This window comes from Mesoplodon mirus (assembly GCF_964341445.2).
Source record: "Mesoplodon mirus genome assembly, chromosome: 3".
NCBI classification, from domain to species: Eukaryota; Metazoa; Chordata; class Mammalia; order Artiodactyla; family Ziphiidae; genus Mesoplodon; species Mesoplodon mirus.
The window spans coordinates 151,821,806-151,847,080 of NC_138978.1; the positions used below are offsets into that span (position 1 = coordinate 151,821,806).

General features: G+C 51.7%; 1 protein-coding gene across 2 annotated transcripts in view; it reads left to right on the forward strand.

The window, feature by feature from the left end:
• The first annotated feature begins 782 nt into the window (after positions 1-782).
• The window catches only part of LRRN2 (leucine rich repeat neuronal 2), a 63,345-nt gene continuing 38,852 nt past the window's right edge, over positions 783-25,275 (forward strand). For both annotated transcript variants that reach the window (XM_082615243.1, XM_082615242.1), the window contains exon 1: positions 783-1,044. The gene's annotated coding sequence lies outside the window, so the exon portion shown is untranslated. The remainder of the gene's footprint in view (positions 1,045-25,275) is intronic.

Here is a 25,275-nt window from a genome sequence, read left to right on the forward strand (position 1 = left end):
CAGCATCCTGCTCTCCTTTCCCAGCGTTCACAACGTCCAGCCTGCAAGAGGGGCATCCCCCAAAGCCAAGCCCCTGAGTGGGCTTGCCAGTTCCTGCCTAACACCTATGGAGATTGATATCTTTGCCAAGAGCCAGGGTGGAATCTTCCAGAAAGCCAGAGCTGCCCATTTCAGGGGGCAATGCTGGAAGGGCATGAGAACTGGTGGGGGTGGGGTGGATATTCCATACCATTCTTTAGGATGCGTGGTACCCGTACCCATGGACAAATTCTAACCCACTCTGCATTCCTTAGTCCGCTGTTAACTTGGGGGAGGATAACACCACGCAAAGCAAAAATGCTATGCTTATGAGTTGCACCTGTGCTCTAAAAGCTGCTGAATTTCTCCTCCGTCCTCCTGGCCTTTACAAGGGAGTAAGAAGCAATATCAGAAGAGCCGTTCCCTTTCCCCTCTCAGATCCACGCGCTGTGCTCCCTTCCTCTTTCAGCCTTGCGTGTAAAAGCACAAGAACACCACGGCCCCAGACGCTCAAGCCTCAGCATCTGGCCCCACCCAACCCCTCCCTCTGGTGTGTGTGTGTTAGGGAAAGGGGCCTCTGGGCACTCTGGAGTTAAAATGGCAGCGGGACTGGAGGGGGTGGGGGATGGCGTGGCAGGCAGACTGGGAGAAGGCGACCGGAGTGGGCTGGGGAGGTTGGGAGAGCGGCGGAGCAGCGAGCGAGAAGCCGGGGGGAGGGGCGCGCGGAGGGGCGCGAGGCGCCGCGGAGGCCTGCTCGCTGCACTAGCGAACGGGCGGCGAGCGGAAGGAGCGCTCGATCTCGGTCGCCAGCCTCCCGCCGAACGCGCGGGCGCGGCGCGGGTGGGAAGGTGGTTGATCTGCCCCAGGACCACTCCCAGGAAAACTCCACGGCAGGGAGACGCCCGCGACCCCACCCTGGCCTGCGCGAGCGGCGCGCGGAGGGAGGGGCGGACTGGTCTTCCTCAGCCCAGCCCGGGCCGGAGCGGAGCGGTGCGCGGAGGCGCAGGCGGCGGCCGGCGGCCGGGGGTGAGTGTGCGGCTCGCGACCCCGGGCGCGCGGGCGGGGGGCCGCTTGGGCCGGGCGGGCGCTAGGGGAGGGGCGGGCTTCTGCCGCGACGCCCGTAAGGGAGCCGGGGAGTCGGGCGGGGAGGCGGCCGCGAGGGCAGAGGGAAGGAGAGCTGGAGACTGGAAAGACGGTTGCCGACTGCGCAGGCTGGACCCGAGGAGGGGGCGTCCGGGCCTGAATCCACCGGAGAGGCCCGAACCGCCCCAAACTGTTGCTGGGCAGAGCGGGCCCCTGAGATGTCGCGGAGCCGCGAGGTGGCAGAGGTTAGGGAGGGCGTGACAGGGGCGGACTCGCCAGGGGAAGCGCTCCAGAGCCCGGGGACTTCCCTTCCTTGGAGCTTGGGTGTCCAAGGTGGCCTTGGCGTCTGTCCGAAGTATCTGGAACCCGGAGCCTGCTTCTTCCCGGGCGGCAGGGGTCTGTGCACAGCCTGGGCTGGGACATTCGGAGTGGGGGATGGGCTGGCCTAGGGTTCAGCCTGCGGGCCCCGGGCTCAGCCTGCGAGCCCCGGGAGTGGAAGGCCAGCTCGGGGCCCACCGCGGCACCCAGCCGACGGGAGGGGTTGGCCAGCCACAGGTGGTGCGTCTGTCCTGCAGGCGAAGGGCGGCGCTGGCTCCGGCGGCCCAGCCAGCGGGGAGCCGCCGGGTGAGGGGAACCTGAGCCCCATTAGGGCTGAGCTGAGAAGCTAAAGAGGTGCGGGAGACCTGGACCCTGAGGGTGGGCCCTAGGGTTATTGCGGCGCTCCCCCTCTGTCCTTGTCCTTCCTTCCCCATCAAAGGAACAGGAAGGAGGGTGTCAGCTGGGCTTTGTGCTCTGTTCTTCAGGCTGCCGCAGCTCCGGTCTGCTGGAACCAACGCAGCTTCTAATAGGGCACCTTGCAGGGTCTGGAGGGGGTGGGCTGGGCGCAGCGCTCAGTTGCCAGAAATGGACCCGTCGGGCCCTCTACTTGAAGACCCCAGAAGGGGAGTAGAGGCGGCTCCCTGCCAGCTTGGTCATCATCATGGGGCGATCTGGGTCTTATCATGCACCCTGGCAGACGGCAGGCTCCCCCTTCCCTGCCAGCTTGGGGTGGGCTCTGGCCCATGTCCTCTTCCTGAATGAGAAGGCAGGGATCCCCTCCCACTGCCCACTGCTCCTTAAAGGTCCCTCCAACAAGAGCACTGGGCACGGGATGGGCAGGGCTGTGTACAGAGCACTGGGGCCCCCTTGCCTGTGGGCCCTGCTGTTATTAGAAAAAAGTCACATGTGGGTGGCCTGACCCACTTTCCTGGCTGGCCAGGTGTCCTTATGGGGAGAAGACGGAAAGAGAACACAGCTAGGGGTCTGAGCCTTCTAGACCACTTTCCTTCCCCTGGGCTTGGCTCACAGAGTCTCCTCCTTCCCATGCGGGGTGGGAAGGGGTTGTCCCTCTAGACCTGGGATGAGACCTCATTATTTGGAAAGGATGGAACTAAAGGCCTCAGGCTTCAGGGATTGAGACCTGCCCAGGGTCTGGCAGACACCTGGCATCTAGGAGCACCCCCAAATCTACAGCCTCCCCCTGCACAGCCCAACCCAGAGAAGACACTGAATGGCAGGGGGAACTCAGAGGTCTGCTAAGACGAATTCCACCCAGGCTGAGACAGCATGTTTCCTCTGTAACTCTCCACCATTCCTCTCCACTCCCCATTCTTTATTTCCTGTGCCTCCCCCCCTCCTTCCTCCTCCTCTCTTTCTCCTTCACTCTTCACGTCCCCCTCAAGCATCTCTTCCTCTCCTTTTCCCTCAGACTGCTCTCACTCTTCTCTCACCCTCGTCCTCTCCCCAGACTTCTCCCTCCCTCCTTTGCAGGTCTGTCTCCACCTTTGCCCCGTCTCTTCTATAAACTGCCGCTTCAGCCTCAAGCCAGGCGTGTGCACTTGGCTCCTGGCTCCCGAGCATCCTGATGGTGGGAACACATGCACTGTTAGCTTTGCTGTACCCCCTTTGCAGAGGAGGAGCCTGGGTGGAGGGCCTGGCAGCTGCATTCCCCCTGCATGACTCCTGTACCTTACCACTTGCCCCTCCTACCTACCCTCTTTTTTTTATTATTATTATTAGAAAGGGGAAAGGAAATCCATTGCTTTTTTAAAAAATTCATTCATTCAACAACTTATTGAGCACCTACTCTGTGCTTAGCACTATTTTAGGAGCTGAGGATACAGCAATTAAACAAACCTTTATATCTCAGGGCAGAGCCAAAGTTGTATCTGGACTTCCCAGCTGATTAGGTCTGTGCTCACCAGGATGTTTCAAAGACCCACTACTTGTGGGGTCAGTGGGGGATGCATGTGAACAATCCTAGTAAATTGTCATCTTTATCATACTGAGTGACCTCTTACATGACAGGCCCATCTTCTTACAGTAAACCAGGTACTGCAAAGCTTACAGACCCAGGGTCATCCTGTCCTTAAGACATTTCTGACCTCCAAGGATGGACCAGTTCATATCTTACCATTTATCTGGGAGGGCTGAGTAGAAGGCCAGTGCTTTAGATGGAGAAGGGAGAAAGAAACATATTCGTTTTTGAGTACCTATAAGCACCAGTCTGTCAGGAGCTTTACAGAAATTATCTCATTCAATCCTCCTAATAACCTTCTAAATTCTGGATTATCATCTGCTTTATAGCTGAGGAGATTGAGGACCAGAGAGGGTAAACCACTTGTCCCAGGTCACAGAGGTCTCCGTATTGAAATCACTGATTATCTGCAGTTCACTTGGCCCCTATGTCTGTGACATCTGCTAACTTATACAGTTATCTGAAGATTACATTTTAACCAAATTTTTCAGGAGCATGCCTTGTCTCCTCAGAATATTAAAATATATAAGGATTTGATGAACGATTGCATGAATAAGCTTTTCTCATGGGATCTGGGAAGCCTTCCTGGAGGAGTTGGGACCTTGGGAGAGGAGGCAGGGAGGGCAGTGGATCTTCCTGATCCCACACAGGTCTGTGACAAACTAGGCAAGCAGTCTCTCACACACACACACACAGCATCTAAGTACAGTTGATGAGAAATTGCCATTTCCATTCAGGGTCAGTGTGTAGGAGCTTGGTCCATGGCCAGTCTAATGAGTCAACGTTATTGGTGTTCTCAACCTCCTTGGGCAAGTCTGGATTCTAGAAAAGCTCCAAGGCAAAGAATGGGGGTGGGAGGCTTTCAAGCCTGCAAGAACTACAGAGAAGGACAGGGACAATGGATGGAGGCTGGGTGGGACAGGAAAGGGGGAGAGTGACCTAGGAACAGAAAAAGGCAGGAGATAAACAGAAACAAAAACCAGAAGGCAGGAGACATGCACGAAAAGACACAACAGGCAGGACAGACAGCAGTGTGCGGTGGGATTGCTAAGAGAGGGTGAATAAGAAGGATGCCTTTATCTGATGCTTTCCGGAGGGCCTTGATCTCTCTGTCCCGCAGCACAGAGGCTGGAACATTCACCATGTTAGCCTTATGCAGGCGTGTGCTTACTCAGTCAGCCTATCTTTTCTAAGTACCTATTGTGCGTTCAGCCCTGTGCTAGGTGCTAGGGACAGAGACAAATCAGGTGTTGCCCCTGCCTTCTAGGAGTCGACAGTAAGAGTACAGATTCTAGAGCCACACAGCTGCGGCTCAAATCCACCACTTCTAGCTGGGTGACGTTGGGCAGGTTATGTAACGTCTCTGTGCCTCGGTTTCCTCATCTATGAATGGAATAATACTAGTACCTACTTCATAGAGTTGTTGTGACGATTAAATGAGTTAATACATGCACTGAGTTTAGTAAGTGCCAGATAAATATTATTCTTAAAAGGGGGAGTCAGTCTTAAAATAATGAAACAAGTGCTATAATATAGGGATAAGCAGATAAAGCGGTGACTGCCTCTGTCGGCAGATTAGGAAATGGTCATCAAAGGACATGATATTGGGGCAAGCCTTGAAAAGGAGTCAACCAGGCAGAGGTGGTGGGCCTGGAAACCCTGGGGCCCAGGAATCGTGTGTGGAAAGGGGCTGTGTTGTGTGTGTGTTGCCTTCTATAGATACCAGGAGCATCTCGGACACATCCTACCTCAGCCTCTTTGTTCCCGGTGCTCAGAGCTGAGCTTCCAGTGGGGCTGGCAGGTTGCCCAGAACATCCCCACACTCTCCAGCCTAAAACATTTGGCCTTTGGGCCGGGGACCTCGTACATCCCTGCTGGGATTGGTCTCATGACCTTGGCCTCCTAAATGGTCTAAGCCAGCATTGAGCAGTCTCTGCTCCAAACCCAGAGCTGCCATGGCCCTTGTCCTCTGGCTTCTTGCGCTTCCTGGGGACCCAGGAGAAACCTTGGCCTGAGGGACCTGCCTTTTAGGAGGTGAGTTGACCCAGGCTTGGTTTAGAATTCAGTTTCTCTCTGTACATTTCTTCCACCCACACCTTCCCTGCTGCTCAGCATTCGATGATCTTGCAGTGAATTACAGGACTAAGAGCAGGCAGAGGGTTCCTGGGGCACTCACTGTTATTCAGCCTCCACCTGGCACATTGTAATGGCAGCTGGCATTTCTTGGGCACTGACCACGTGCCAGGCACTGTCTATGTGCTTTACCTACATTGTCCCATTAAGTCCTCAAAACATACCCCATTAGGGCTTCCCTGGTGGCGCAGTGGTTGAGAGTCCGCCTGCCGATGCAGGGGACATGGGTTCGTGCCTCGGTCTGGGAGGATCCCACATGCCGCGGAGCGGCTGGGCCCGTGAGCCATGGCCGCTGAGCCTGTGCGTCCGGAGCCTGTGCTCTGCAACGGGAGAGGCCACAGCAGTGAGAGGCCCGCGTAGCGCAAATAAATAAATAAATAAATAAATAAATAAAAAGTACGCCATTAGGTAGGTCCTCTTATTATCTCTAATTTAAACATGAGGAAACTGAGACTCAGAGAGGTTCAATAACTTGCTCAAGGACATGTAGCTAGAAAAAAACCGAGGGAGGACTTAACCTTCTTTCTGACCGGTGGGCTCCTCTCCTTCACGCCCCCAGAATCCAGTGTCCCTTGGGCCTGGAGTGTGCTCTGGGGGCATCCTGCCCATTCTCCTACCCCCCTACAGTAAGAAGCTCCCCAAGTCCTGTCCAAGCCGGGGGCTGCCTGTTCCACTTTTGGGACCTTCAGAGAGGGTTTCCCTTCTTTTTCCTCCCAGAGGCCACAGCTCCTGGAGAACCAACGTTGTTTCCTCTGCCTCAGCTAAATGCCTCGGAAGCCACATGGAGCTAGTGGCCTCAGAGAAGCTGGACCCTAAGAGTCAGTCTGCAGGGCCACAGTAGTGGAACCAATGCACAAGTGACTTATGGGAGATGTCTTCTCCCAGTGACTGATGTCCCAGTGACTTCTGGGAGGGTGGGCTGCAGACCCCAGATGAGGCGGAGGGAGGTGGGGAAAGCTTGAGATTAGCACTGTCAGTGGGGTGTCTCTAACAAGGGAGAATCCTGTGTCTTGGGAAGAACAAGTACAATTGTTCCTATTTACAAACATCTCACGGGGCAGATCCTTCAGGAGCAAACATGTGGAAGAAGGGGCAGCAATTATTAGGCAACCAGCACAGGTCCCCCAGGAAAGGGGGGTCTGTCTTCCCTCATTCTACCGGGCGGGGGAGCGGGGCAGGGGGAGGAAAGGGGCGAGGAGAGAAGAAAGTCAGGGAAGGTCGTGTTCCTTTACAAAGCGTTCTCAGAATGAGCATCAGAGGCAGGTGACGAAAGTGTCTGTCTTTGGCCTGGGAGGGCAGGGGTTGTGATGCCCAGGAGACGGAGAGACCACAGAGGGCTGGCTGTCGGGCACACTAGGAACCTAAAAGCTGTGCACACGGAGGGGAGGGACTTGACATTTTACCTTGCCTGGCAGTCACCCCTGCCCCCTCACCTTCTCCTTCTTGGACAGACCTCCCAATGGGATGAAGGTCACTGGGGCTCACACAGCTCCACGCCTCCGAACCTCAAAGTGTTTCCTCAGAGCTGGCCCAGGGGTGAAATGGTGGAATCCCACATCTAGGAGGAACCTACAGAATTTCCTGTCCATTGCCCATCTCTGAGCACAACTGTGCCTTGGCCATCTCAGACCCAGGGTGGGGCTGGGGTCTCTTCATTCAACAAGTATTTATGAAGCATCTGTGCCAGGCACTGGGCGTATAGGTAACAATGAGCAACCAGAGATCTCTAGAGCTTATACTTTACTGTCTGAGGATAGAGTAAATAGTACAGTTGACCCTTGAACAACGCGGGTTTCAACTGCGTGGGGTTTTTTTCCAATAGTAAATACCGCAGCACTACACGACACTTGGTTTAATCTGTGGATACGGAGGAACCGCGAGTATAGCGGGCCGGCTGCAAATTATGTGCAGACTTTCAGCTGTGCAGAGAGAGGGTCAGTGCCCCGATCCCCAACCTCGTTCAAGTGTCAGCTGTGCATTAGAAAGTGGCAAGTGCTAAAAAGAAAAATAAAGCCAGGAAGGGGGGTAAGAGTGTATTGTTAGGAAGAGGATACTTTGTAGCTTTGTACAGGGCAACCTTGCTGAGAAGATGACATGAGCAAAGATGAAGTGGAGGCAGATGGTAAGGGCACGCCTGGCAGAGGAAACTGCAGGCGCAAGGGGTCAGAGGCAGGGCTGTGCCTGGTGGGTTTGAGGAGGCCAGGTCTTGGAGAGCCTGGAGCTGGGGTGAGGAGTTTGTTTCCTCAGAGTAAGATGAGGCTTTGCAGGGTTTAGGGCAGGGGTGATATGATCTGACCTTTTAAAACCCCAAGGTTTGGGCCATCCATTTCTGCGTTTTACTTAGGTGGCTGGTCAAGAAGTTTTCCAGGCATTGAAGCTAATTTAGTCAATCAGTATTGACCCACCAAGTCCTCACAGGATGGGCACTGCCTCCTAGGCAGTGGGGGTGGGGGGTTGGGGTGGATAGGGGGGAATAAAAAGAAGCATAAGATGCACTCGTTACTGGTAAGGAAACCTACCAATCAGCTGGAAAGGCAAAACTTATACTCACAAGAAATAAGGAGGGAATAATACCAGACAGTATTTAAAACCAAGTGCTAAACTGTGTGATTTAGACTATAAATGTTATCAGAACTGTGAGCTCTGTGTGGGAGTATATAGGGAACGTTTCCCCGATGAGGTGCAGCTGATTTGGGCCTTGAAAACCGGGTGGGGTTTGGATCTGCAGAGGGGAGGATTCTCAGGAGGGGAGCTTGTGGGTGTGGGGAAGGGTGGCCAGGCCAGGGGAGGGCACGTGGGTGGGAGTAAGGCAGCAGGTGAGTAAGCTGCCGAGGGCAGGCACTTTGTCTCTGGAGCAGCCCCTTCCCCATCACCCAGGTTTCTCGTGTCCCCTTTATTCTCCCAGGAAACAGGAGAGCAGCCCTTTAGAGAATGGAAACCGTTGGCCAGTACTCTGGGCCTCTCCTTTGCAGAGCTAGCTGATCTCTGTCCTTTGAAGCCCTCTTGCTCTTCTCAGGTCCCATTTCCAGCTCTCGAGTTGTTTTCATAGATGTGCTCTCTTCTAATCTGGTGCCATCCACCAGCCCCCACTCAGCCCCCTGTTGTCTGGGGCCCAGTTCTCTGGAATTCCCTTGAGCTCCATTTCTCTACCCTGTCTGCAGCCAGCTTCTCTTTTCCCTTCCTCTCACTGCCTGAGCTCCTCTTTGGTAGGTTACTCCTAGAACATTCCAATTAGTTTCGTGTATGGCAAAATGGAAATGAAATTCTGTCCAAAAGAGCATCCATCCCCCATGAGGGGTGAGTCTCTCTTTCCCCTAGAGAGGCCGCCTGGGTCCTGGGGGTTGGGCTTCCTTCTGGAGTGTGGAGAGAGACTGCCCTGAGGTGGAGTGGGAGCATTGGTGGGGCCTTCCCGGCCCCCAGCCAGAGAGCTGGAGCCAAGAGTCACAAGGGCTAAGTGTTCTGCTCCACGGTCTGCGCTCCCTCTGCTGGGCCCTCAGCAGCCTGAGGAAGGAAGGCCCACCAGCTCTATCCCCCGAGGCTCCCCAGCACAGCCACCTCCACGATGCAGGCCTGAGCCTGGGGCTCGCCTGCAATCCAGAGGAGCTAGAATCAGAGCTGGTTAGAGTCCCTCCTGTAACCTTATGCCCTTGGGCGGTTTCTTAGGTTCTCTGAGCCTCAGTTTCCTCACCTATACATCTGGGTTAATAGCACTCACTTCATAGGGTTGCTAATGATAAGAGCTAAGTTGTTGAGTGTTTATGATGTGCCAAAAGCGTTACTGCATTTATCTCACTTAATCCACAGAACGCTGTGCAGTAGATATTATTTTCCCCCATTTTACCATTGAGGAAACCAAAGCTGAGAAACATTAAGTAACTTGCCCGAGGCCAGCAAGTGGCGGAGCCAGAATTCAGCCCCACGTCTTTCTGACTCCAGAGCCCTGGTTCTCAACCACCCCATTAAATGAGCTAATCTGCATACAGTGCCTGCTACAAAGTAGAAGCTCAGTAAATATTAGTTCCTTTTCTCCTCAATCTCCCCAGGGCCGTACCTCCAAAGAATAGCTTTCCCCTCCTGCATCACATTTCTTCTCCAGGATCCCTTGGGACATATGATAGAAGTAGGAATGGGAATGGTTTATACCAAGGGGGAAAAAAGGGCTGAGAGAGGGTGAGTAATTTGCATAAAATCATAAAACACTAGGGCTGTGATTAATACCTAGGGCACCTTTCTCATAAGAATCTGGTTATTCAACGCCACTGGGTTCCAGGCAGTCAGCAGAGAGTATCTTGCAGAGGTGAGAACAGAGGTTATGCTATGTGGGAGGAGAACGCGAGGCCACTATCTCCCCCAGGGGCAAGTGTTGATCACTGTGGGCCTAGAAATGTGCTAGCAGGAAGATTCTAAAACTTGTGCCTTCTGAACTTGGGTACTGTTTCTGGAGTTTATTACAAATAATCTGGGGGCTCCTCTGGATGGATTTAGGAAGGGACAGTGTTGAAGGTCATGATGTGGGAAGAAGGGCCACTGTCTCAGTTTTTTTACTGTCAAATCAGTACACCTTTTGCACCAGGTGCAGTGCCAATGGATGGGGACAGGTAATGGGGAGCAAAGGAAAACAAGGACATGGCCTCAGGGATCACCCAGTCTGATGGGGGAAGATCATTCACATGCATGCATGGATGCACATGCACACACAGCTAGCTCCATCTGACCTTACCTGGAAGTAAAAACAAGAACACATGACTGCAGGGTAATCTGAATATATGGGTACAGAGGGAGGGGAGAGGAGAAAATTGAGACTGGTGGGGTCTCCACAACAGCCCTCATGCTTTCCTCCCTGGAGACCTCTTTTCTGGTGGACACAGAGACCCACCTCTCTGCACACCGCACCAGGACAGCCTAAGCCTGCCAGCATTCACACTCAGTGGGCAGACCCCAGAGTTCCTCTGAATTTCCTTGTAAGGATCCTCCAGGGAGGGAAGGAGGAGTCCAGGCCAAAGCATTTAAAACTGATGGCAACTGAGTCCTCTGGTCATGTGGCTTTCAAACATTTCTAGAAATTGATCCATATTTCAAGACAAAGCTATAGGTGTGGTAGGCAGAATAATGGCCTCCCAAAGATGCTCACCTCCTAATCCCCAGAACCTGTAAATTTGTTATGTTGCAGGGCAAAGGGAATTAAGGTTGCAAATCAGCTGACCTTAAAATAAAGAGATTATCCTGGATTATCCACCTGGGCCCAATGTAATCACAAGAGTCCTTTAAATGTAGAAGAGGGAGGCAGAAGTCAGTGTCAGAGTGATGAGAAAGACTTGACTGGCCGTTGCTGGCTTTGAAGATGGAAGGGGCTGCGAGCCAAGGAGTGTGGCAGCCTCTAGAAGCTGGAAGAGGCAGGGAAACAAATTCTCCCTTGGAGTCTCCACGGAGGAACACACACCTGCGAACACCTTGATTTTAGCCCAGTGAGACCCATTTTGGACTTCTGACCTTTCAAACTGTAGATAATAAATTTATGTTGCTTTAGGCCACTAAATTTGTGGCAGTATGTTACCTCAACAACAGGAAATTAATACAGGGTGCTGTAGTTGAAGCAAAGCCAGTGGACCAGAACCCCACTACTTGGCCTCCTCCTGCCCGTGACCCTGGAGGAATCGCTTTCAGAACTCCGAGGCTCTGGAGAACCAGGTTGAAATACACTGTGTCTGAAACACAATCTGTTTATTTTCGCCACGATGAAACCGAGGCCCAGAGAGGCTTTGTCAGAGGTCACACTGAACTGGTAGACTCAGTCCAGGGCCTGCTCCTGTCCTGTCAGATCTCGGGTGCTTACCCGCGTTCGTCCTCTCATCCGCTTATCCATCTGCAGCAAATACGTGTGTGCTTTTACCTACAAAGAGCTGGGTGCTATGCTCAGCACTGGTCAGAAGCACAAGTGAGTTCGACGTTCAAGAATCTGGGAGAAAGTGGTTGAGTGCTGGTCCTGCCCTCAGCCCCTAACTTAGGGGCTTCTTCCTCTAGACATAGGCCAGCAGCTCAGGTTGCTCAAGGCTGTCAGCCTCCCTCACCCTGGGGCTGGTCTCCAGGTGGGCTTGGTCACAGCCACCTCCTCTGGGCAGAGATGCAGTTCTATGAAGGGAGGGGGCTTGGCCCGCTGGCCCTGCTGCACCTGCCCTCTTGCAGCACACAGGGCCTTGGGGGAGGGGGAAGCAGAGGTGGCAGAGCCTGGTGCCCCACCTGAAGTCAGCACTCCGCTAGTGCCTTACCTCCCCTCTGCCAGGCGTTTTGGCCTACCCACCTCTCCCCCACAGCACACCTGAGCCACTGGCCGGCCCCCAGGGCTGCCATCTCCCGGTGTTGGTCTCCATGGCAACCACACATTTGCCGTTCTGGTTTCTAATGACTTATTGGCATGTGTGGTAATTTGCAGAGCTTGGCAGGCAGAGCTAGGGGAGCTAGTCGGTGGCGGGGGGAGTGAGGGGGGCTTGACAGTGGGGAGGACGTTCAAGTTTGGGCTGGTGATAGAGGCACACTTTTCTTCCCTCCCCACCCTTCCTATTCCCTGCTGATTAATATCTGCAGTAAAGGAGCTGCTTCAGGTCCAGGGCCTCCCCTCTCTGAGGAGCATCAGCTCTCTCCAGGCCCCTGAGTTGGAGACAGATGGACAGACAGATGCCGAGCACAGCTGCTCACCTGTCAGGCAGCAGCGGGCAGGCGTGGGGGGCTGACAGCCGTGTTCATCCGTGCAGTTCAGACCACTCGTGTTTTCTGACGTCTCCTGCCGGCTCCCTGGGCCCTGAGAACAAGGGTCTCTGCTGGGACCTGTAGTCTCCTCACCTTGTGGGGAGGGGACAGGGGTGGTATATCCACAGGACAGGTCTTTGCCACGTCTTGACCTCTCACACGCTCAGAGAACCAAGCTAGGCGGTGGCTGAGCGGGATGCCAGATTGCATAGGCAGTGGGTGAACCAGCCAAGCAATCAAAGGCAGAGAGATAAGCGAGGCCCTGACCCTCTCCACTTCTCTTCAGCAAAGCTTACCCAACCTCAAAACCACTTTCCCAGGGCAAGGCAGCAGGGAGCCTCACCTGTGTGCCACGCAATCTTCCACACTTCGCTGCCTCCTCCTTTGCTTCTGTCTCCATCCTGGTCTCTGTTTAGGCAGAGAGGCAGCCCGGTGTGCTGAAAAAGAGCACCATCTTTAAAGTTAGATACATCTCGGTTAGAATCCTGGGGCCGCTGTCTACCACGTCTATGACCTTGGACATATCTCTTAACCTCTTTTTGAGCCTCAGTTTGCTTATTGTAAAATGGGATTTACATACCCATTTCACAGGGTTGTGGAAGTGAAACCAGCTCACACTTCAATACTTGGCATATAGTAGGCACCAATAAATATTAAAGAATTTAAAAAGTAATCTTTTATCTACTCCAATAAATAGGAGCAAAGTGATCAATAACTTAAAAAATTCTGGTGGGCTTGGTAGGGTTTTCTTTTTGTTAGTATTCGAGAATAGTCTTCATTTATTCAGTAAATATTTGCTGAGTATCTACTGTGTACAAAGTTCTGGGCCAGGTGCTGGTCTTTCCTAATATTTTATGATTAGGGTGCAGTTAGGTTGCCTGTGCATTCTCTAAGCATATAGCATCTGACGGGAGGTGGAGGGGGAGGCCAGGGAGGGCTAGTGGCAGAGAGAGGGTGGCCCAAGGTCAGCCACATAGTGGATCTTCCATGGATCTCTGAGAAGTGGCTGGCCCCAAGAGAAAGGTCAGCATTGTGAAGGCTCTGTCTGGGTCATGTGCAATGAGACATTCTGCCTGACTCCTCAGAAATGGTGAGTCTGTTTTTAGAACTGGAAAGTGGATGAAGTGCTCCTCCATTTTCATAAGCTGCTGCTGAGGCTTGAGGGGGCTGCCAGCGACCACCCAGCCACCAGACAGAAGAGGGGCACCTGCCCCTCACCTGGGCAGCTCAGCGGATCACAGCTCGCTCAGCTGGTGCTGGGAGGGAGGCGAGGAGAGCAAGAGGGAGCTGGGAACTTGGCTTCCATCTCTGCCAGCAGATGGACTTCTGCCTGCAGCAGGAGTCTGTCTGTTCTTCTATCAGCCTCCCCGCAGCCTCTTCCAAGACCGAGTGCCAGAGATGCGCAAACAGAACGTCAGAGACGGCTGGGGCCCTGGAGAGTATCTGGCCCACGCTACCCCGCCCTCTTGTTCACAATATAGCACACAGACACAATGATAGCGGCTCAGGGACTCTGACTGACCCGAGGGCTAAGCGGGGGGTCAATGTCTCAGCACACCTGTAACCCATCTGTGGCACCCTAACATCGATTGGGGAGCTTTAGGTTAGCCAGTTCCCCCAACCTATCTTTACTGATGCAAAATCTGAGGCCCAGGGAGGGGAAAGGCCTTGCCCAAGGTCACACAGCATGTAAGTGTCATCAGGACTAGGTATACATTTCCTAACTTCTGACCGTGCGCCATATCTATTCCCTCTTCTCAAGACTCCTTCCACTTTCTTTTCTGACCTTTCACTCTGGAGAACATACTTAAGGTACAAGGGAATGTAATTTCTCTAAGAGACCATTATTCCCCTAATCTCATAAAAGTCAGGCTGCATTTCTGCTTCCCCCTTATCATCACCAACCACCCTCTTGTTCAGTGAAGCCTTTGGCATCTGCCCATAGGCATCCTTCCCTTTCCAAGTCTGTCCATTGTTTTGGGGGAGATCAATGACTAGATGGGCAACTCAGTCTACCCCGAGACCCATCAGCCCCTTCACCAGCTTCCCGGCCTCAGCCACTCACTCCCAAGGTCACAACCTATATCTTGCCATCACCTGGAAATCACCTAATAAAGCACCCTGCTTTCTGGTCGCCACGTCCTGGTTCCCCAGCTTGTTATCTCAGACTCCCACACAGCCGTTTTTTAACCTCTTTGAGACCTTTGGTCCATATGGATGTAGGTCCATTGGGACCTATGTTCTAGATCCTTTGGTCCATTGGCACCTCCACTTTCTTGCCGTCCGTGACCTTCCTCTGACTTGTCTGAGTCCAGATAAATTCCATGTTCCATCACTTTGAGAACTCTCCTGCCAATATCCTAAACTCTCCTGACCCTCTGTCTTTATTGCCCTGGTCTGGCAAAATCCCAGTTCCAGATTAATCACTCTATCTGCTGCTTTCTGCCTGCATCCAGACAACACACCTGGTAGAAAAAGACAAAATGAGGCAGGTTGGGACCTCTAAAAATTCACCATTACCAACCCAACTTATTCTTCAGAAGTGCCTGGTGTTCCTACCACATTCCTGTGGTTATCTCCCTCCTGACTCTCCACAATGACTGTTTCGCACCTCCCTCCCCAAAACTCTACCTACGCCCTCACTCTCAGCCAAGGACCTCACCTCCTACTTCACAGAGAAATCGAAGCCATCGGGAAAACACCCTCAACTCGTTTCGCCAAAGCCTCAGACCCAGCTGCCTGTGCACCAGTCGTCTCCCCCTTCCCTCCTGTCTGAGCAGAGGAGGCAGCACTTCCATTGCAGCCCAGTTCTTCCTCCACTTGTGTTCCAGATCCTGTCCTCTGGTCTTCTCAGGAACATCCTTCCCGCCACGCTCAAGCTTCTCCCATCTTCAACAACAACAGAAACCTTCCTCAAGTCCAACTGCACCGCCTGCCGCCTTATCTCCTTTCTTCTTAGGGGCCAGATTTCTTGAAAGAGCTGGCTCTACTAGCTGTCTTCGTTTCTGCACCTCCCACTCCTTCCTCTGCCCCACTTCAGTCTGGCCTCCTCCCCCATCGCTCTACTGAAACAGCTTTCCATATCACTAAGTGCAGGAAACATTTTTTAGTTCTCAGAAGCATTTTTTACTCCTTTCTGACACTTCTTTTCCCTCGGCTTCTCTGACCCCATATTCCTGGCTTTTCTGGTTATTCCAAGTCTTCTTTGCTGACTCATCCTTCCCTTCTCTATCTTTAAACATTGGCATTGCTTATGGTCTGGCTCAAGGAATTCTCTTCTGACTGCATAGCCGTCCCTAAGCCATCTCATGAAAGGCTTCTGTTATCAGCCACGTGCAGGTGACACCCAAAAGTACACCTCTAGCCTGCATCTTTCCCTCTAAGTTCCATATCCTTATGTCCACCTGCCTAGTTGACTAAGTTGGGAGTCTCAAGAAACTTCAGACTTGGCATATCTAAAGACACAGTCATGATTCTCCTAATCTTCCACTGCCTCTCCACCCTCTGCCTGATCCCCCTTCAGCATTGCCTGTTGTTTGAATGGTACCACCTCAAGCCAGTTCTGTGTACTGGAGTCATTGTCAACTCTTCCCCTTACCCCCTTATAACCAGTCCATGCCCAGGTCCTGTCTGATCTCTGAAACAGCATCCATGTCCATCCACTCCTTCCCATCCTCACAGCCTCCACTTCAGGCTGCCCTTACCTCTCGCCTGCACCCTGGAATCCCCTTCTGATTTGGGTGTCTACATCTGCCCTTGCCAATTCAGTCTCCAAATAGCTGCTAGAATGCTCTTTTTTTTTAAAAAGTGTTTTTATTATTTATTTTTTTGGCTGCATTGGGTCTTCATTGCGTGTGCGGGCTTTCTCTAGTTGTGGTGAGCAGGGGCTACTCTTTGTTGTGGTGCACGGGCTTCTTGTGGTGGCTTCTCTTGTTGCGGAGCATGGGCGTGCGGGCTTCAGTAGTTGCAGCACGCAGACTCAGTAGTTGTGGCGCGGGCTTCAGTCGTTGCAGCATGCGGGCTCAGTAGTTGTGGCACATGGGCTTAGTTGGTCCGTGGCATGTGGGATCTTCCCAGACCAAGGATGGAACCCATGTCCCCTGCATTGGCAAGCGGATTCTTAACCACTGTACCACCAGGGAAGTCCCTAGAATGATCTTTTAAGGACACATATCTGATCTGGTCACAGTCTCCCATACTCTCAAAACTCTTCAATGATTCCCAGTGCGCCCACCACTCTCATGCTCTACACTCTACTAGACATTGGCTTCTTACCATTGTTTGCTAAGCTCTTTGCCTCATGGTTTTCACACATGCTGTTCCCTGTCCCTTAATCACTCTTCGTATTCCATATTTCTCCCTCAATTCTAGTTAGCTTTCAGATCTCAACTCAAATAACCCTTCTTTAAAAAAGCTTCCCCAGGGTACCTCCAGAATTTTATCAGCCCCCTGTTAAACACTCTCATAATGCCCTATATGCTTTATTCATAACACACATCATGATATCTAATTATATAATTGGGTGTGCTTATTAGATAAATGTGTGTCTCTGCCACTAGGCTGTGATCCCATGAGGGCAGAGACACTGTCTGTTTAGTTCACTGTTGTAACACCGGCACAGATTAGGCATTCAAAAAATATTTGGGGAGTGAATTAATTAGTGAAAGGTCTTTAAATACAAAAAGGATCTCGGGCTTCCCTGGTGGCGCAGTGGTTGAGAGTCCGCCTGCCGATGCAGGGGACGTGGGTTCGTGCTCCGGTCCGGGAAGATCCCACGTGCCGCGGAACGGCTGGGCCCGTGAGCCATGACCGCTGAGCCTGCGTGTCCAGAGCCTGTGCTCCGCAACGGGAGAGACCACAGCAGTGAGAGGCCTGCGTACCGTGCAAAAAAAAAAAAAAAAAAAAAAAGGATCTCATGGAAAAAGCTGAGAGTGTGACCAGATGACCGCTGCCTTGCCTGTGTTCTGCAGTAGAAGGAAGCAGGGCTGCTTCTCCTCTCCCCTTTCCTTTCCCTTCACTGTGCTTCCCCAGCTAAAGACTTGCCCAGCTTCAAAGGAGATTTACTCTGATTTTCCAATCAGAGGTGTAGACTCCTCTTTACCAATAGTTGTTTCAGAAACAATAGCAATAATTTTTCACAACCTACAAAACTCTTTCACATATATCATGGTGTTTTGATTTTTTTAAATGTCCTTTGAGCCACCCTTATGAGGAAGCTGGGGTATGTGTTACGATCACTTGTTTCACAGTGGGGGAAACTACTGCTCAGAAAGGTTTAGTGGCTTGCTTGCAGCCACGGGACTGGTCAACAAAGAGTTAAGCTCAAACCTGGTGCTTGTGGCCCCACTTCTGTGCTTGTCTGCACCATTGCATATACATGCTTGTAGAAAAGAGGCTGCCCCAAGTTCTGGATTATCCACAGTAGTGGAAGGAGGAGTGGTACCAAAAAAAAAAAAAAAAAAAGCAAAAAACCCTACATGGAGTGGGAAGGAGGAAGTGGGTGGAACGTGATGTGCAGTTTGGTTTGTGTAGATATACCTCCTGTGCGGTTAAGGCCAGTCTACGTGGGCTCTGCAGAGCCTGCACTGGGCCTCTCACTTTTCTCAGATACTTAGAGTCCCTCATTCAGTGCCAGGACAGAGTGACAGATCAGGCTCTCTGGGTCCCAGGAGCAGGAGGGCCTGGAGAATCCAGAGGAGAGAACGAGGGTGGTTGAGGAGGGTGTCGGACAGTGGCCCCCTCACCCTCACCTCCGGAGGGAGGATGCCTGGGCTCTTGGGGCATACACAGCCTCCCTGGAGTGGCTTCTGCCTATTTTGCAGCCTCTCACCCTGCCACTCTCTGCCTTCTAAATGCCCAAGTAAAATCAACTGCCTCTTGGCCTTCCCATGCTGCTCCACACCGGTAAGCTTTGCTCGACTGCTCCTTCTGCCTGGGTGCCCTTCATACACTCCTCACCTGGTTGACTCTCCCTGTACTTCAACACTCAGCTCTGGTGACATCTTTCCCGGGAAACCTTCCCCAAAGCCCAGAGACCTCCCCCCATGTACTGAGCACACTCAGCATGCCGTATTAAAACATGTCTTTGCTGCGTCTTCCTATCATGCTGGATTGGAAGCTCCTTGAGAACACAGACCGTGACTTACTCACATTGGTGCTCCCAGCGCCTGGCAGGCCGTAGTAACTGCAACACCAACATGTAATGACGGCTTGCTGTGTGCTAGATATCTGAAGTGCTTCATATCAATTCACTGAACCTTAAGAATAAACTCATCTTGTGGGTACTGTATACCCCATTTTTAGAAAAACGTTTTGTTTCAAAATAAGTATAGATTCACTGGAAGTGCAAAGAAATGTAAAGAGAAGTCCCGAGTACCCTTCATCCAGCCTCCCCCAACATTCACATCTTATGAAGCTATGAAGTTCAATATCAAAACCAGGAAACTGATGTTGATAAAATTCATAGAGCTTATCCAAATTTCATTTGTGTGCGTGTAGCTTTGTGTAACCACCACCACAATCAAGATACTTAACTGCACCATCACAAGGCTCCCTGGTGCTAACTTTCATAGCTACTCACCCCCATCCCTAACTCCTGGCAACCTCTAATCTGCCCTCCATCTCTATGATCATGCTATTTCACAGATGTTATATAAATGGGATCATACAATCTATGTCTTTTGCTATTGGCTTCTTTTCTATCAGCATAGTTTCCTTGAGATTCATTCAAGCTGTCCCCTGTATCAGTAGTCTGTTCCCCTTTGTTGATGAGTAGTGTTCCCTGATAGGGGTGTGCTACAGTTTAACTACTTACCCACTGAAGTACGTTTGCATTACTTTATTTTCAAGTGAGAAAACTAACTTGCCCAAGGTCACAGAACTAGTTAAGTGGCATTTAGTAAGTGTTTAGTAATAGGCACCTAATCGATTTGTTTGTTGTACTGAGCTCAACTGATGGCTCTTCATGCTCTTAGTGCCCAGCCTAGTGTTTTACACACAGTAGGTGCTCAGTAATGTTTGCCAGAGGGGATGTGGATGAAATAGCATCTGTGTTTACATAGGTAGCAGTAATGTCTAGCTTGTCCCTGTGCCTAGACATTCACAAGAGAGAAACACATCCCTCTCGATATCTTATGTAACTGCACTTTCAGTTTTACTTGGAATATCAGAAAAGGAAAATCGGGGCAGTAAATATGATCACATACAGTGCTGGCATTTTATTGCCTAAAATGCCCAAAGCTATTGGTTCCAAATTACTATATGCCATATTTGCATGCTGTTTTGCATCTGATTTGCAGGTTGCTCATTTTAGCACAATGCAGAGAAGTCCTTCCAGCCCCTGCTTCTTGTCACCACCGCCCTCTCAGCTGCTCCAGGCAGGCTGTGCTGGTGCAGGCTGCAGAGACCATGGGTTGGGTCCAGAAAGTGCCCGCCCTAAGCCAAGAAGGCCACCAGGGCGTTTTTGCCTGTAGAAGAGGAGCTGAGTTATTGCCACTCGGCAGGGGCCTCAGGAGGTTTAATTAAGGAGGATTTGTGGAGTAGTTGGAATCCTCAACCTCAGGTGTGGAGCCAAATGCAATTAAGTGACTGGAAAGGCCCCACGAGCTAACTGGTCTCGATCCCGGGCACCGCACCCCGGGGACGGCTTGCTAGAACCCCTGTGCCATCCTTCTGTCTGTAGAGGTGAGGTGGCAAGAGAGCTAACCTCAGCCTCCAGGGACACAGTGGGGACAAGTGGGGTCTCCAGGGCGGGACTTTCTTGGAGGGAGTTTGGAAACATGTCCCATGACCTCAGAGGGAACCTGTGATTTTAGTCCAGTCAAGGCCTTAGCAAGGGCCCTGTGCCGGAGGGACAGACAAAAAGGGTGGGACCGTGGGCCCTGCCCTCAAGGAACTGCTAACGGTGTTGACCCAGCCTCAAAGCAATTAATTAAACACCAAACTAAATGGTATAGGCCCTGAAGCCAGTGGTAGTTGGTGGAAAGAGAGACGGTGTTTCCTGGGGAAGGTGTCCTAGAGGAGGTGCGACTCAGCTGGACACGGAAGAACAGGCCTGGGACCTGCCTCTCGGAGCGGTACCTCCTTGACTCCCGGGCTCAGGGAGGAAACACTAGAGGAAAGCAAATACATTCTGGCAGGAAGTTCACAGAGGTTTAACCAAGACTCCAGAGTCATTTTGACCTTTCTGCAGGCCATTTGGGACTATGTCCTCAGACCCCTGGGAATGTATGACCACTCTCTTGTCATCAGGGCCACTTCAAAGGAAGAGTCGACTCCTCTCCCTAAAGAGAGCGGAGTCATGGGTGGGGAGGCAGAATGGACTGTTGAGAGGATGGGCTTGTTAGGAGGTGCAGCCAATACTGGGGTAGAGGGTGTGGCGTGTCTGATTTAGGACCACTGTTCTAAGGACTCAAGTTGAAGTTTGGTAGCTTAGGGACTGAATGGAGAGAAAGGACTTGATGGTCACTGTGATGGTGCCGCCAGTGGGACAAGAGAGTACCGGGGAGGCGGCCAAGGAAGCGCGGGGATGAGCCTGCAGGAGAGGCTGGTCCCGGAGGGAGGGTGAGCACCGAAGACAGGGAGAGAGTTCCGAGAAGGAAGGACTTCTAGCGGTGCTGGATGAGTCCATCAAGAGCTCCCGGAGGCTGGAAGTGGAGAAAACGCTGCTGGGTTGAGAAGAGCTGTGAGATTGAAAAGCGGCTCACAGGTGGCTAAGCAAGAAGGCTCTGCTTAGGAGGAGGACCAGACAAAAGTGGCATTTTTATTGTTGGTTTTAAAGGCAGAGAGAGGGTAAGTGAGGGACTGAGTTTCCTGAGCAAGTGGGAAGGGACGAGGTTGGTTTTTAAAGGGAGAAAACCTCTTTCCTTAAGACAGAGGGAAGAGAGGACTAGCAGCTGGGCAGAGGTGTGTGTGGGGAGGGAGGCACAGTGCCGGAGGGCACAGGAGGTCATGCCTGCCCATCCCATCAGCCCCACGAGTCGGCAAGGCCACCTGTCCAGAGGACAGGGTGCAGACGGGGGCACAATGAGAAGCAGGTCTAGGAAAGGGCTCTGCAGAGTGTGCCAGGGCGGCAGCAAGAGAAGAATAAAAGGATTGCAGCAGAGAGGGCCTGGTGAGGCTGGTATCGTGGGTCTATTGTATGGCTGGTCTGTAGGCTTCTCTATTTTCTTCCTACAGTGCTTTGGAAGGGGAGGACCGGAGTGGGATAGGGAGAGTAGCTAATCTTTTAATTGAGGCAGGGGTAGCATTGACGTCAGTAACCTTTGCCTCACTTCCTCGGGCCTGGGCTCCTAGGAGGCCCAGCCTTCTACAGAGACCCTCCCAGCCTGGCCTCCTCCTGTGAACAGCCCAGCCAGGAGGTCCACTCACCTGGCCTTGCCATCTGGGGAGCTCTCCACTTCTCAAAGCTTAAGGCTATTTCTTCTTGTCCTGACTTATCAATGGATCCGGTTCTAAGAGAGTCCCATTTGCCCTCGCTGCTCTCTGTGCACTGTTTTCATTTTTCTCCCCTCCTCGATCTTGCAACAGCAGCTTAATAGCCTGCAAGAGGGTCAGACCGGGAAGATGAATGCTGGCCTGTGGGGGACTGCGTCCCGCCTCTCCATTAGGGAGGTGATGGAAGGCGGTAAGCAGAGAATGGATAATCCAGGGAAACACAAGAGACACAACAAGCACCTTGCAGGATAATCCAAACAGCGTTTCCCCTTGTGCTTGGAGTGTGCTGTGATGACTCGAGTACACCGATTTGCTGGTCTCATTCGGTCTGCTTTGGAGAGCACTGGCTGCATCGCCTAGAGGAAAGGCAGCAGCAAGGAGAAACCAGGATGGGCAAAGAGTGATTGCTGGAGTCGTGGGGAGAAGCCACCCAGCGCATAATCCCCAAGCGCACGCACAAGCAGAATGGAGGGGCCGTGATGGCTGCCCCTATGTGAACACTCAGCACCTCAGAGCCGTCCAGCTACTGCAGGGCACCCCAGAACAACTGTACTCCTCGTGTGTTGTGTGTTGACCTCTGATGACCAGGTGTACCAGGGAGAATGCCTGGGAAAACCCCTGTGGGTGGAGTCAGGGCAGATGTCCAAGGTGACACATCCCTGTGCCTACCTGCCCCTCACTGACATGCCCCCAGTCTTCGAGCTGATGCCTCCGGACACTCTTTGCCAGAGGAACTTTGAAGACTCCCAGGGCTGCTGCCCTGCCCTCCCAACCCCACCGTCAGGGATGGTTACTGCTTCTTTTGCACCTGTGGCATCACTTCATGGTTCAAGTGAAGGATGGAGGGGAGGGCCCCTGAGGCAAAGAATGGGAATGAGATTGAAGGAATATCCCAAAAGGCATCTGGAAATGATCTGTTTGAGGAAACATGGGTTCTAGTCTCAGCTCCGGCCTCAGTGTCCTGTATAATCTTGAGTTCTCTGGGCCTCCACTTCTCTGCTAGGACATTTTTCTATCTCAGTTCCTAAAGGGCTTTAGTAAAACCAGTCGTCATGAAACCAAGCTGTGCTCTAAGCAGTGGTGCCGCCAGATTCTCTGAGACTCATGACAGGGCTGGACTGTGTTTCTCAGTGTCCAGACAAGGGATTGTGGCAAATTTAGAGCCATGTGACTTGTGCTTAAGGCCCAAGTTCCCAGCTGCTTACCAACTGTTTGATCTTGGGCAGGTTATTCTTTACCTGAAGGTCAATTTTTCATCCATGAAGTGGGACTTATACATGCCTGACACAAGGTGTTTGTGAAAAATCAAACAGGATAACGTGTGAGAAAGCGTTTTGCAACTTCTTAAATGTCTGACCGCAGTTGGAGGTTGAGAGGGAGAGGTAGCAGGGATTATGGAAAGGTCGTGGGGCTCGAGTCATACGGACCCGAGTTCAGATTCCAACTGTTTGTAAGTCTGTGGCCTTGAACAAGCTGGTGAACATCTCAGTCTTGGTTTCATCATCGTAAAGTGGACATGAGTAAGCCAGTCAGAATATCGTGACAATCAAATGACGTGGTGTTTGGAAAGGGTCCGACATGTGGTAGATGCTCCCAAACGTTGCTCCCTTCACTCTCCCCACACCCCTGTCTATCAATAGCTCCCCTTCCAGGCCTTCACATCAAGGACGGCTCAGAAGACATAATTTACACACATTTCCAGACACTCCTGCCCTGCGTCTGTCTGCGGAAATGCCACGTTGTCTGCACCCTGTCCAGGGTCTCCTCTTTAGCTGCATGTCTCGGTCTTGGGTTTCTTCTTCCTGTCCAACAGCAGGTGCTTGCTTAGGAATGCATGGCTCATCGAACACAGTCTCTGATCCCTATGGAGTCATTAGGCCATTCTGTGGATCTCCATCTCTGCTGGGGACCAGCTTTCCCCACCACTGCATCTCCATGACGTTTGCCTGGCCATCCTGGGGCAGGGTGCGCAGGGGACAGGAGTGCTGGAGAGGGCTCCCTGCTCAGAGTAATTCCCTCCCCTGATGAGGGGGCCTACTCCCTGTCCTGATTTGAGTTAGCTCATAGAGCTGCCCCTCATTTCCCACCACCACTTCTGTCTGACAGCGCTTCCTCTGTGCCGCAGCACGGCAGCCCCTAACCCTTCCTGCCAAGGGTGTCTGGGAGCCCTTAACCACGCAGCTGCCCCTCATGACTCCCAGCAGGATGGCACTTAGGTCATGGCTGGACAGACGTCCAAGCCCCATGTGGTCTTGTCTGTGGACCATTGTCTCAGAATCAGTCTTGGTGGGGGAGAGGGATGTTAACAATGCAGATTCCCAGACAGCACTCCAGTGTCCAGAAATCTGCATTTTTTATATTAATTTTTATTGGAGTATAGTTGCTTTACAATGTTGTGTTAGTTTCTGCTGTACAGCAAAGTGAATCAGCTATACGTATACATATATGACTTATTTTTTGGATTTCCTTCTCATTTAGGCCACCACAGAGCACTGAGTAGAGATCCCTGTGCTATACAGTAGGTTCTCATTGGTTACCTATTTTATACGTAGTCTCAATAGTGTATGTATGTCAATCCCAGTCTCCCAATTCATCCCACCACCATTCCTTTCCCCTTGGTATCCATTCATTTGTCCTCTACGTCTGTGTCTGTTTTTCTGCTTTGCAAATAAGATCATCTATACCATTTTTCCAGATTCCACATATATGCATTAATACACGATATTTGTTTTTCTCTTTCTGACTTACTTCACTCTGTATGACAGTCTCTAGGTCCATCCACGTCTCTACAAGTGACCCAACTTCGTTCCTTTTTATAGCTGAGTAATATTCCATTGTATATATGTACCACATCTTCTTTATCCATTCCTCTGTTGATGGGCATTTAGGTTGCTTCCATGTCCTGGCTATCGTAAATAGAGCTGCAATGAACATTGGGGCGCATATGTCTTTTTGAATTATGGTTTTCTCAGGGTATATGCCCAGTAGTGGGATCTGCATTTTAAATAAGCTCCCATGTAATTCTTATGCATTGTAAAGTTGGAAAACCCTTGGTGTGACTTTTTTTTCTCATTTTTATTGATGTAGAACTCATACAGTGAAGCACACAGACCATAAGTGGGCAAATTGATGAATTGTCAGGGTGTACCATACCCCCCCCCCACGTTACCATAGCCCAGATCAAGATGTAGAACACTTCCAGCCCCCCAGAAGCCTACCTCATGCCCCTGACACTCTGACACTGTTCAGAGTTCTAGCAACATACTTTAGTTTTGCCAGTTTTTGAATTTATATGATGGGATTTCTTGGCTTCTTTCGCTTAACATCGTGCCTATGCTGCCCACTTTTAAAGGCCCAAACAACGTATCTTCCATTCCCTGCACTTTACTCTCTCCCTCAAGAGAGGTAGGTAGATAGGAACAAAGAAAAAAAGGAAAAAAAGAAAACAAATTTTTCCAGGGCCTAACCCTAACCCTGCTCATTGCAGTTTCCTCCCTGTCCCTGCCCCACCCCAGGCCTTGGAGAAATCACTCTTGGTCACCATCCTTCAAGCATTAGCACTTCTG